Here is a 14,236-nt window from a genome sequence, read left to right on the forward strand (position 1 = left end):
CCTCCCTCTGGATAGCTCTTCCCAGCATCCCACATTCACTCACTCTTCCCAGGCGTTTATCCTCTCCCCCTTCCTGCCTTTTCCACTTCCTATTTCACTGTCCTCTCCTTTAGTCTACCTTTGGACCCTCCTGTCTCCAGCGCGCTCGGAGTCCAGCATCACCAGTTAGTCTTCCTTTGCATCTCCCTGCCCAGTTCCCTCCTATCTTCCTCTCCTCCCACCTTGTCACACCTCCCAGACCCCGCACCTCGCTCACTCTGTCTTCCTTCATTTTCTCTCTCCTTTTCCCCCTCAACTCTCACGAATTTCCTTTTTTTTTTTTTGTTCCTCCCTCTTAAACATGTTTCTGTAGGTCTTCCCTTCTTGTATCCAATAAACATATTAACTCATTTAACGTGTTTTTCTATAAAATGCAGACTGTAATGAACTCTTTTTAAAATATATATATTTTATTGGTGTTTTTACAGAGAGGAAGGGAGAGGGAGAGAGAGTTAGAAACATTGATCAGCTGCCTCCTGCACATCCCTTATTCGGGATGTGCCTGCAACCAAGGTACATGCCCTTGACCAGAATCCAACCTGGGACCCTGAGTCCGCAGGCCAATGCTCTATCCACTGAGCCAAACCGGTTAGGACTTTAATGAACTCGTTTATTCATTCATTTTTTGGTTAGTGGTCTTTTTTTCTTTTCTTTTCTTTTCTTTTCTTTTCTTTTCTTTTCTTTTCTTTTCTTTCTTTCTTTCTTTTTTTTTTTTTTTTTTTTTTGTCTTTTTTTAAGTTGATTTCAGAGAGAGAAAGGGAGAGGAAGAGAAGGATAGAAACATCAATTATGAGAGAAAATCACTGATTGGCTGCCTCTTGCACACCCCCTACTGGGGATAGAGCCTGCAACCGGGGCTTGTGCCCTTGACGGAATTGAACCCGGGACCCACCCTTCAGTCCGCAGGCTGCTGCTCTGTCAACTGAACCAAACCAGCTGGGGCAATGGTGTTTTTTTAAAGGTGTTTTCCAACTCTAAAAGTCCGTATTTCTCATTACTTAAGTACATACAACTTCTCTCCACACTCACTGCCACCACCTCTTGTCTGGACACTACCTGCCTCCAAACCAGTCCCCTGCTTCCCTTCTTGTCCTAAAATCTAGTCTCTGGAAGGGACTTCTTTTTTTGTCTTTTCAAACAAACTTGGAGAATCTTGTCACTTCCTGTCGACAATCCTTACTGTCTTCCAATGGCGCTCTTCTGCTCCTATTGTCCTGCTGGGTTTGGCAAATGCCATACACCAGGCTGCTTTAGCCACACTGGCACCTTTCTGTTCCTGAAACATACTTCCCACCAAATTGCCTTTGCACACTCCGTTCTCAATGCCTGGATGTTTTCCTCCGCTTACCTCCACCCTCTTCCCTCTACCCAGCCAGCCAACTAATCCTCCAGCTAGCAGCTCAAATATCACTTCTCCTCGGAAGCCTGGCCTGACCCCCCACCTCAGACTGAGTCAGATCACCTGCTGAATGCTGTCACCGCTACGTACTTATACTTTACTTGCAACGCTCTTATCGTAGTTTGAAACTATTTACACTGTGTGCTTATTTATTCAACGTCCGTCTTCCACTACACCGAGTTCCAAGAGGGCAGAGATGCGTCTGGGTTTTATCACCAATAAATATTTGACGGCGTGGCTCAGTGGTTAAGCATTGACCTATGAACCAGGTCATGGTTTGATTCCCGGTCAAGGCACATGCCCGGTTGCGGGCTTGATTCCAGTGTGGGGTGTGCAGGAGATAGCCGATCAATGATTCTCTCTCACCATTGATGTTTCTATCTCCCTGAAATCAATAAAAAATATTTTTAAAAAAATATCTGACGAATAAATGAATAAATTTGAAAACAAACTATATTTTCATCCACCTGTTCAATAAATACTTCCTGAGTGCTTGGATAATGGACCAGGCATCATGTCTGACCCTGAGGACACAGCTGTAACCAAGAAAGATAAGGACACTGCTCACGTGACTTCCATTCCATTCGGGATGTGCCTGCAACCAAGGTACATGCCCTTGACCAGAATCCAACCTGGGACCCTGAGTCCGCAGGCCAATGCTCTATCCACTGAGCCAAACCGGTTAGGACTTTAATGAACTCGTTTATTCATTCATTTTTCAATCCTCATTGGTGAGGATTAATAATAATTTAAAAAATGGGTGCATTTTTCAATCCTCATTGGTGAGGATTAATAATAATTTAAAAAATGGGTGCAAGGAGCAAGCAGATGGATCGTTGGGATTAACCAAGGTGGATTGCTGAAAAGCGAGAGAAGGGATTTTTAAGGTGTTTGCACAGGAGTGTTTTCTAGAGAGAGAGGAAGCAGACAATAAAATCATAAACAAAATGGCTGATGTTTTCAAGGCAATAAGACAGGTTCAGCCGAAACTAGTTTGGCTCAGTGGATAGAGCATCGGCTTGGGGACTGAAGGGTCCCGGGTTCGATTCCGGTCAAGGGCATGTACCTTGGTTGCGGGCACATCCCCAGTAGGGGGTGTGCAAGAGGCAGCTGATCGATGACTCTCTCTCATCGATGTTTCTAACTTGCTATCTCTCTCCCTTCCTCTCTGTACAAAATCAATAAAATATATTTAAAAAAAAAAAAGACAGGTTCATGTGATGAGGGAGACCTTTATGGTAAGAGTGAATAAGAAGCCAGCCATGTAAGAATCATGTTCTAGCCAGAGGTCACAGCAAATGCTAAGACCCTGTGTCGCCTGCCCCTTGGAGGCCTGTGGTATTAATTTAAAGCAGGATCTATTAACCTCACACATTTGATACTTGGGGCCAGATAATTCTTTGATATGGGTGATGGTCCTGTGCATAGGATATTTAGCATCCTTAATTTCTTTTACTGATTAGATGCCAGTAGAATCTACCCCTGAACCCCAGTGTGACAGTAAAAAAAAAAAGGGGGGGGGGGAGATGCAGCTCCAGCCTGTTTGGCTCAGTGGATAGAGTCTGAGCCCACAGGCACAGACTAAAGTGTCATGGGGTTGATTCCAGTCAAGGGCATGTACCTCAGTTGCAGGTTTGATCCCCACGCAGGAGGCAACCAATCAATGTGTCTCCCATCGATATTTCTGTGTGTGTGTGTGTGTGTGTGTGTGTGTGTCTCCCCTTCCCTTTCACTCTCTGTAAAAATCAATAGAAGGTGGAAAGAAATTCTTGGTGAGGATTAATAATAATTTAAAAAATGGGTGCAAGGAGCAAGCAGATGGATCGTTGGGATTAACCAAGGTGGATTGCTGAAAAGCGAGAGAAGGGATTTTTAAGGTGTTTGCACAGGAGTGTTTTATGTGTTGGATCGGTGATATAAATTGGGTAAGAAGAAGAGTAAAAGGGGTTGGTATATGATACAAAACGGATGGGTCAATGGCTTAGAGGTCTCTGTGGCGTGAAAGATACACGAGTAAGTACCTGAGTGCTAAATGGACAGGAAGGCGAGGAGGTGAGCATCAGGGGCGGGAGGCTCGAGTTCAGTAAATTAGAGGAGGCTGATTTGGAGATGACACAGCCTAGGAATGAGCTAAAGAGAAAAATCAGCCCTAGCTGCTTTGACTCAGTAGATAGAGCATCAGCTTTCAGACTGAAGGGTCCTAGGTTCGATTCCGGTCAAGGGCAAGTACCTTGGGTTGCGGGCACATCCCCGGTGGGGGGGTGTACAGGAGGCAGCTGATGGATGTTTCTCTCTCATCTCTTCGATGTTTCTAACTCTCCCTCTCCCTTCCTCTCTGTAAAAATCAATAAAATATTTAAAAAAAAAAAAAAAAGAGAGAGAGAGAGAGAGAAATCATTGGCGATGAGACTGAAGGCTGAGAGGCTACAATTAGATGGAAACCCTGATGGATTGTGAATTCAACAACAATGATAGGGACGTAAGTGTAAAGAGGAAGTTAAGGTTGTTGGTGAGTGCGGGTGAAGGAGCAGGCTGGAAGACCCTAGCCACAATTAGAGGCAGTGAGTGACGCTCTTGCAGACATGAACTTCAAAGGAGCAGAGGATTCCGAAGGATGAAGGAAGAATCACAGTCTAGAAGCAGCACTGGGGAGCAATACTCCCAGCTCCAGACCCTGAGGTATAAGAAATGATATCAAGCCATGGTTGGTTGCTCAGTGGTTACAGCATCCACTCACAGACTGGAGGGTCACGGGTTTGATTCCGGTCAAAGGCAGGTACCTCCTAGCAGATTCCATCCCTTGCCCCAGTCAGGGCAGGTACAGGAGGCAACCAATTGATGTGTCTCTCTCATTTCCTCTCCCCCTCCCTTTCTTCTACTCTCTAAAAACTGTTGGAAAAAATATCCTGCCGAAACCGGTTTGGCTCAGTGGATAGAGCGTCGGCCTACGGACTGAAGGGTCCCGGGTTCGATTCTGGTCAGGGGCATGCACCTTGGTTGCGGGCACATCCCCAGTGGGGGTTGTGCAAGAGACAGCTGGTCGATGACTCTCTCTCATCGATGTTTCTAACTTTCTCTCTCTCCCTTCCTCTCTGTAAGAAATCAATAAAAAATGTATTTAAAAAATATTCTCAGATGAGGATTTTTAAAAAAAACATTTTAAAATACATTTTATTGATTTTTTGCAGAGAGGAAGGGAGAGGGATAAAGAGCTAGAAACATCGACCAGCTGCCTCTTGCACACCCCTACCGGGGATGTGCCCGCAACCAATGTACATGCCCTTGGCCAGGATCGAACCTGGGACCCTTCAGTCTGCAGACCGACACTCTATCCACTGAGCCAAACCGGTTAGGGCAGACAGCCAGATTTTAATAAGGTGTAGGAAAGGAACATTCAAGGGTGTTAAGAGAGCAGAACGCCTGGAGAATGGCTCCTCTGTGAATAACGCACCCAACGGCAACTTGGGCTTATTCTTCACGGGTGGCAGGATACAATGACATTCCTGTGACATTACGCCCTGTACATGAAAAAAAAAAAAAAAAAAAAAAAAAGGGAAAGGAACATTCAGAGAACAGGCTGGGAATATAAGGAGTTCAAAAAGTCACTGAGATCTGAAAGATCAAATATGGTTGGGGGTTGGGTCAGATTAGCGGATATACACCACAGCATGGACATGGCTGGTGATAGGATGAGATAAGCAACCTGGTATGGAAACCTGACTAACTTGTTTGTTTCTCTAGGAAAGTGTGCTCTGAGTTCTGAAAAACTGATAAACTTTGGAAACTTGCAATATTATTTTAATACTAGAGGCCCGGTGACAAATCCATGCACTGGGCGGGCGGGAAGGGGCGTCCCTCAGCCTGGCTTGCGCTCTCTCGCAGTCTAGGAGCTCCGTGATCAATCGCCCAGCAGAGGGAGGCCTCCCTCTTTGGGGCGACTGTGGGGTGACAGCGGGGCCCCTGACCAATCACGTGGAACCCGCCTTGGCTGGCCTGGTGCCAGTGCGTGTCATCGCGTGGTCCTCCCGACGGGCCTTGTGCAGTTCGGCCATTTGGTCGATTTGCATATTATTCTTTATTATTATAGATTATGCATTATTACTAAAGACAAACTAATTATTATATTGATCACTGATTTTTATTTTACTGGTTAGGCCCCAAGGCAGATAGAACATTCCAGCTTCCAATTCCACCTTGGTTTTATTTTGGGAAAAGGGGAGTTTTTTTGTTTGTTTGTTTGTTTGTTTGTTTGTTTAAGAGAGAGAAGCATCTACTTACCCATGCATTCATGGTTGACTCCCGGGTGTGCCCTGACTGGGGATGGAACCCACAACCCTCGGGTATCAGGACAACGTTCTAACCAACTGAACTACCCAGCCAGGACTAAATTCCACCTCATTTAGGAATTGTCTTGGTTGGATGGCTCAGTGGGTTGGAGCATCCTACAGTACACCATAAGGCTGCTGGTCCAATTCCCTGTCAGGGCGCTTATCTAGGTCTTAGGTTCAATCCCTGGTCGGGGCACGTTTGGGAGGCAACTGATCAATGTTTCTCTCTCCGCTTCCTTTCTCTCTAAAATCAATGTTTGAAAGAATTCCCAGCTGGTGTGGCTCAGTTGGTTGAGCATTGTCCCACGCACCTAAAGGTCTCCGATTAGATTATATTCCCAGTCAGGGCGTATGCTTGGGTTGTGGGCTTGATCCTCAGTAAGGGGTGTGCAGGAGGCAGCCCATTGATGTTTCTCTCTCACATTGATGTCTCTCTCCCTCTCCCTTCCTCTCTCTCTAAAATCAATAAATACACACACACACACACACACACACACACACACACACACATATATATATATAATCCCTCAGGGGAGGATAAAAAAAAGAGAATCAACCAATAAATAAATAAATAAATGGAACAACAACAAATCAGCGTCTCTTTTATCTCTCTCCTCCTTTCTCTCTAAAACCAATGCATTAAAAATAATAGAAATTTATTCTTGGGCCTTAACTGACTCATCTGTAAAATAGGAGTGGAGATGCTTTGCCTGCTTAGGAAACAGGAGGCTAGGCCAGATGATCCCTGTGGCTCAGGCGAGAGCACACATTTTAGATACAGTTCCTGAGGAGTGATACAGGGACCAGCTCCTTTCATGAAGCTAGGGTACTCTTGCCTCTGAAGTCAAAGGTAACGGAGAACCCTGGCTGGTGCGGCTCAGTGTGGTTACAGCAGTGGCAGCCTGTGCTGGGAGCCTGGGGGAGGCAGCCAACGGCTGCGAGATGTTTCTCTCCTGCCTCCTCCCTTCCACTCTCTCTGAAAACATCAATGGAAAAAAACGTCCTCAGGTGAGAATTAACAACAGCAACAAAAAGACAATGTGAGCTGAAACCGGTTTGGCTCAGTGGATAGAGCATCCGCCTGTGGACTGAAGGGTCCCGGGTTTGATTCCGGTCAAGGGCATCTCTCTCCCTTCCTCTCTGTAAAAAGTCAATAAGATGTATATATTTTTTTAAAAAAAAGATAATGTGAGAAAAGTATTAAAGGCCCATTTCATCTATAAATATAGACATGAATAGCATTTGATAAGTCTCCACACCTACTTGTGATAAGAACTCTTAGTAAACAAAGATTAGAAAGAAAATTCTTTTTTTTTTTTTGTATGAGTTTATTTGAGTCAAACAGGGAGCAAGATCTCAAATGCTCCCAGAAAGGAAATTTTTATAGTTAATGAAGAAATTCTAGACTCATCTCTTTTATGATGGAAAAAGGACAAAGATGTTCACTGTTTGACAAAGTCCTAAAGGTCATGATTAATATAAAGGAAGGAAAATGATTAATATAAAGGAAGGAAAATAAATAAGAAGTGCAAAGATTGAAAGGGACAACATAAAACTGATTTACAGATGACATAATCATCTACTAGCAAAAGCAAACAGAATCAACAGAGACTACCAGAACCAGCAAGGATGAGCATCGAGGTTGCTATATACAAGAAAAAAAATTTATTCCAAAAAATATATTTCATTAGCATTTTTACTATACCAGTAGTAACTAATTAGGAAATGTAATAAAAAATAACATTTAGTTTGCATCAGTGACAAAATTATAGAGCATCTAGCAATTAACCAAGTATTCATAGGGCCTCGATGGAAAAAAAACACCTTTTATTTCTAATAGAAGATGACCTCAATAAATCATTACAAAGTTATCAGTTGTCCCCAGGGAAATTTATTATTTGATACATTACCAATAAAAAAAAACAATTTAAAAAAAGATCTTGATAGCCCTAACTGGTTTGGTTCAATGAATAGAGCATAAGCCTGCGGACTCAAAGAGTCCCAGGTTTGGTTTCAGTCAAGGGGATGTATCTTGGTTGCGGGCACATACCCAGTAGGGAGTGTGCAGGAGGCAGCTGATGGATGTTTCTCTTTCTCTCTCATCCATGTTTCTAACTTTCTATCCCTCTCCCTTCTTCCCTGTAAAAAAAATCAATAATATATATATATATATATATAAAAAAAGATCTTGATAAGTTTACCCCCAAATAAAAGACCACAAATGGTAAGTTGGCGTTGAAAAGGAAGAGTAAAAGAGGGGTCTTGCCCTTCCAGAAATTTAAACTTGCTACAAAGCATCATGAAAAACAGAAATTTGTAGTCTTTAAAAAATATATATATATATCTCAATAATATATATATAAATCAATAATATATATATTATAAATCAATATATAAATCAATAATAATATATAAATCAATATATAAATCAATATGTAAATCAATAATAATATATCGATATATAAATCAATAATAATATAATTATAAATCAATATATAAATCAATAATAATATATATAGATCAATAATATATATATTATTGATTTTTTTACAGAGAGGAAGGGAGAGGGATAGAGAGTTAGAAACACCAATGAGAGAGAAAGAGAAACATTGATCAGTTGCCTCCTGCACACTCCCCACTGGGGAATGTGCCCAAAACCAAGGTACATGCTTGACCAGAATTGAACCTGGAATCTTTAAGTCCACAGTCTGACACTCTATTCACTGAGCCAAACCGGTTAGGGCAGAAGTTTGTAGTCTTAATTGTAGTTGTAATAACAGTGCACATTAGTGCAAGAACAGACCGCTACACCAATAAAACAGAATCCGAGCTCAGAAACAGATACTTTTATATATCAGAATTTGATATGTGGTAAGTATGGCTCAATAAGAGAAAAGCAAATTGGATCTCTAACACCTAAAACAAGGGTGTACTCCTGATGGGCTAAAACGACCTACATGTGAAAAGTAAAACTAAGCCCTGGTGGGGTAGCTCAGTGGTTAGAGTGTCATCCTGATACACCAAGGTTGTGGGTTCCATTCCTGGTCAGAGCACTTACAAGAATCAACCAATAGCCCTAGATCCGTGGTCGGCAAACTGCGACTCATGAGCCACATGCGGCTCTTTGGCCCCTTGAGTGTGGCTCTTCCACAAAATACCATGGCCTGGGCGTGTCTATTTTGAAGAAGTGGCGTTAGAAGAAGTTTAAGTTTAAAAAATTTGACTCTCAAAAGAAATTTCAATCTTTGTACTGTTGATATTTGGCTCTGTTGACTAATGCGTTTGCCAACCACTGCCCTAACCGGTTTGGCTCAAGTCGGCCTGTGGACTGAAGGATTCTGGGTTCAATTCCCGTCAGGGGCACATGCCTGGGTTGTGGGCTTGGTCCCCGGTGGGGGGCGTGCAGGAGGCTGCCGATCAGTGATTCCTTTTCATCATTGATATTTCTATTTCTCTCTTCCTCTCAGAAATCAATAAAAATACATTAAAAAAAAGAATCAACCAATGAATGCATAAATAAGAGGAAAAACAAATTGATGTTTTTCTCTCTTTTCTCTCTCAAATCAATCAATAAAAACTTTAAAAGATATATATTTTATTGATTTCAGAGAGGAAGGAGAGCAAGAGAGAGATAGCAATATCAATGATAAGAGAGAATCATTGATCAGCTGTCTCCTGCATGACCCCCACTGGGGATTGAGCCCATAACCCAGGCATGTGCCCTTGACCAGCATCAAACCTGGGACCCTTCAGTCCACAGATCAACACTCTATCTCCTGAGCCAAATCAGTCAGGGCTCAATAAAAAATTTTTAAAAATTAAAGTAAAACTATAGTTTTTGGCCAAAACCGGTTTGGCTCAGTGGATAGAGCGTGAGTCTGTGGACTGAAAGGTCCCAGGTTCAATTCCGGTCAGGGGCATGTACCTTGGTTGCGGGCACATTCCTAGTGGGGGGTGTGCAAGAGGCAGCTGGTCGATGATTCTCTCTCATTGATGTTTCTTTCTATCCCTCTCCTTTCCTCTCTATAAAAAAAATCAATAAAATATATATTTAAAAATAAATAAAACTATAGTTTTTGAAAGAAGAAAATAAATATATGTTTTTTGTTATCCTCATGCAAAGATATGTTTTCCATTGATTTGGAGAGAGAATTGGAGGAAGGGAGAGAGAAACATCGACACACAATGAGTGAAGATCCAACCTGCAACTTGGGTGCCTGCCCTTGACTGGGAATCGAACCCTTGACCCTTTGATGCACAGGCTAATGGCATTCTAACCACTGAGCACACCATCTAGGGCTGGAAGAAAACTTTTAAAAAAAAGTCTTTGTGGTGCAGAGATTGAAAAGAACATATGCAAAAATTTAAAATCATCTATAATAATAAAAGTGTAATGTGCTAATTTTAGACCTTCCGACCTTCGGAAGAAGCCAGGCCTGCAAGGGAAGCCTGGGTCTCGGGTGCCAGAGAGAAGCGTGTGCTGGCAGCGGGGGGAAGGAAGGCTTACTCTTGCACAAATATTGTGCATTGAGCCTCTGGTCAACCATAAAGGAATATGTCATTTTGATTACACCAAAATTAGGGTTTCTATTCCATGAAGTTCATTGAGGAAAATTTAATGGGCAGATGATAAAATAAGGGAAAATATTTACAATGTTTGTCTGACAAAGAACCAATTTAATTTTTTAAACGTTGCCAATCAACAAGACAAATACTCTAAGAGATAATAGGCAGAAACTATAAGGAGAGAATTAAAAAAAAAAAAAAAGTCAAAGCACAGCCTGACTGGTGTGGCTCAGTGGTTGAGCATCAAGCTATGAACCAGGAGTTCACGGTTCAATTCCTGGTCAGGGCACATGTTCCAGTTGCGGTTGTGGGCTGGATCCTCAGTGTGGGTGTGCGGATTCTCTCTCATCATTGATATTTCTCTCTCTCCCTCTCTCTTCCTCTCTGAAATCAATAAAAATATATATATTTTTAAAGGAAAGCCAAAGCACTAATAAGTGCTTAAAGGGATGCTTTAAGCCATGACTAATCAGACAGAACTTCAGTAAAATATCACCTTTCACCCATTGAACTGACAAATATTAGAAATCCAAACCAATTCTCAAGTGTTTGATTAAAATCTGATGAGTGGCCAAAATCGGTTTGGCTCAGTGGTAGAGCGTCGGTCTGCGGATTGAAGGGTCCCGGGTTCGATTCCGGTCAAGGGCATGTACGTTGGTTGCAGGCGCATCCCCGGTGGGGGTTGTGCAGGAGGCGGCTGGTCGATGTTTCTCTCTCTCATCGACGTTTCTGGCTCTCTATCTCTCTCTTCCTCTCTGTAAAAAATCAATAAAATATATTTTTAAGCCGGGACCGGTTTGGCTCAGTGGATAGAGCGTCGGCTTGGGGACTGAAGGGTCCCGGGTCGATTCCGGTCAAGGGCATGTACCTTGGTTGCAGGCATATCCCCAGTAGGGGGTGTGCAAGAGGCAGCTGATTGATGACTCTCATCGATGTTTCTAGCTCTCTATCTCTCTCCCTTTCTCTCTGTATAAAAATCAATAAAAATATATTTAAAATATATATATATATATTTTTTTTTAAAATCTGATGAGTATATTCTGGATTTTAAAAGACTGATCAACTTATTTGTAACAACATGGGTGAAAATATGAGTATTATGCTAAGTGAAGTAAGTCAGATGGAAAAGGATGAGAACAATATGATTTCACTCATATTTGGGATATAAAACAAAAGAGCAACAGATAAAAACACACACCTATTCATAGATACAGACAACAGAATGGTGAGTAGCAGAGGGAAAGGGTTTGGGGAGAACTTGGAGGGGAAAAGGGGTCAGGTATGTGGTGACGGGGAGACCAGATTTCTGGTAGTAAATGCACAATGGGGTATACAGATTTGGTGTTATAAAGTTGTACACCTGAAATCTATATCATGTTATTACCCAATGTTACCCCAATAAATTTAATTAAATATGTTACATTTAAGAAAAGAGTGACTATCTTTTTAAAAATATATTTTTATTGATTTCAGAGAGGAAGGGAGAGCGAGAAAGAGATAGAAACATCAATGATGAGAGAGAATCACTGATTGGCTGCCTCTTGCACGCCCCCAACTGGGGATTGAGCCCACAACCTGGGCATGTGCCCTTGACCGTAATCGAACCTGGGATCTTTTGATTCACAGACCAATGCTCTATCTACTGAGCCAAACCAGCTAGGGCAAGAGTGACTATCTTCAGTGTTGTTGAGGGTGTAGATGAGTCAGAACCTCAAACACTGCTGATGGGAATGGAAAAGCTACGATCACGTTGGAAAGCAGTTTGGCGGTTTCATAAAATGCACCTGTCATACAATCCAGCCGTTCTGCTCCCAGGTAGTTCTCAAGAGAAATGAAAGCACCTATCTGTACAAAGACACGTGTACATGAATGCTTCTAGCAGCTTTATTTGTTATAGCCCGACATTGGAAATAACCCAAATCTCCATCAACAGGTGAATGGATAGTCAGACTGATCACCATTAATAATCAAATAAATAATATTCAGCAATAAAAAGGAATGAACTATTGATACACGGAACAAAATAGATGAATCTCAAAATAATTAAGTGAAAGAAGCTAGACAAAAAGGGTGCATTCTGTATGATCATTTACATAAAATTCTAGAAAATGCAAATTGGTCTATAATAGCAGAAAGCAGATTAGTGGTTACCTAGGGGATGGGGAAAGGGCTGAAGGGAAGAATGACAGAGTTACAAGGAAACTTCGGGGATAATGGATATGGTTATTATCTTTTTAAATATATATATTTTATTGACTTTTTACAGAGAGGAAGGGAGAGGGCTTATTATCTTTTTTTTTTTTTAAATTGATTTTAGAGAGGAAGGGAGAGACAGAGAGAGAAACATCAATGAAGAGAGAGAACCATTGATTGACTGCCTCCTGCTGGTCCACCTCTGGCCCCCAGCTGGGGATGAAGCTTCCTATCCTGGTGTGTGCTCCCTACCAGAACTGAGCCCAGGACCCTTCAATCCCCAGGCCAACACTCTATCTACTGAGCCAAACCAGCTAGGGCTATTATCTTGATTATTTGGACAGTTTCATGGGTATATACAAATGTTAAAAGTTTAACTGTCTATTTTAAAAGGAAGGGAGAGAGATAGAGAGTTAGAAACATCAATGAGGCTGAAACCGGTTTGGCTCAGTGGATAGAGCGTCGGTCTGCGGACTGAAAGGTCTCAGGTTCGATTCCGGTCGAGGGCATGTACCTTGTTGCGGGCACATCCCCAGTAGGGGGTGTGCAAGAGGCAGCTAATCGATGATTCTCTTCCATCAATGTTTCTAACTCTCTATCTCTCTCTCTTCCTCTCTGTGAAAAATCAATAAAAAATATATTTAAAAAAGAAAGAAAGAAAGAAACATCAATGAGAGTCATTAATCAGCTGCCTCTTGCACCCCCCATCCCACTGGGGATGTGCCCGCAACTAAGGTACATGCCCTTGACGGGATGCTTTATCCCCTGAGCCAAACCAGTTCCGGCTAACTGTATATTTTAAATATGTATACTTTATTTTTGGCAATTATGTCTCAATAAAGCTGTGTAAAACAATAGCAACAACAACAAAAAAAAACAGTAGCAGCCCTGGCTGGTGTGGCTCAGCTGGTTGGAGTGTGATCTCATATACCAAAACGTTGTGGGTTCGATTCCTGGTTCAAGCCCATTCAGAGGTCGGCTGATCGATGTTCTCTCCCCACCTCTCTTTCCCTTCTCTCTAAAATCAATAAGCAGCCCGGCTGGCGCGGCTCAATGTTGAGCATCCACCTATGAACCAGGAGGTCAGGGTTCTGCTCCAGTAGGGGCTCATGCTCAGGTTGTGGGCTCGATCCTCACTGTGAAGTGTGCAGGAAGCAGCTGTCAATGATCTCTCTCATCATTGATGTTTCTCTCTCTCTCTCTCTCTCTCTCTCTCTCTCTCTCTCTCTCTCTCTCTCTCTCTCCTCCCCCCCTTCCTTTCTGAAATCAATCAATAAAAATATATATTAAAAAAATAGGGGGGTAAGAGTGGCCCGGGAGAGATCAACGGGGAAAAGGAGTCACATGTAATACTTTAAACAATAAAGAATTTTTAAAAATAAAATCATGCCAAGACCGGTTTGGCTCAGTGGATAGAGCGTCGGTCTGTGGACTGAGGGGTCCCAGGTTCGATTCCGGTCAAGGGCATGTACATTGGTTGCAGGCGCATCCCCGGCAGGGGGCGTGCAGGAGGCAGCTGATCTGATGTTTCTCTCATTGATGTTTCTAGCTCTCTATCCCTCTTCCCTTCCTCTCTGTAAAAAAATCAATAAGCATATCCTCAGGTGAGAATTAAACACACACACACACACACACACACACACACACACACACACACGCCAGAAACAGAGCCCTGGCCAGTAAACTCAGTTGGTTAGTGTCATCCCAATAC

Source organism: Pipistrellus hanaki (assembly GCF_964339955.1).
Source record: "Pipistrellus hanaki genome assembly, chromosome: 16".
NCBI classification, from domain to species: Eukaryota; Metazoa; Chordata; class Mammalia; order Chiroptera; family Vespertilionidae; genus Pipistrellus; species Pipistrellus hanaki.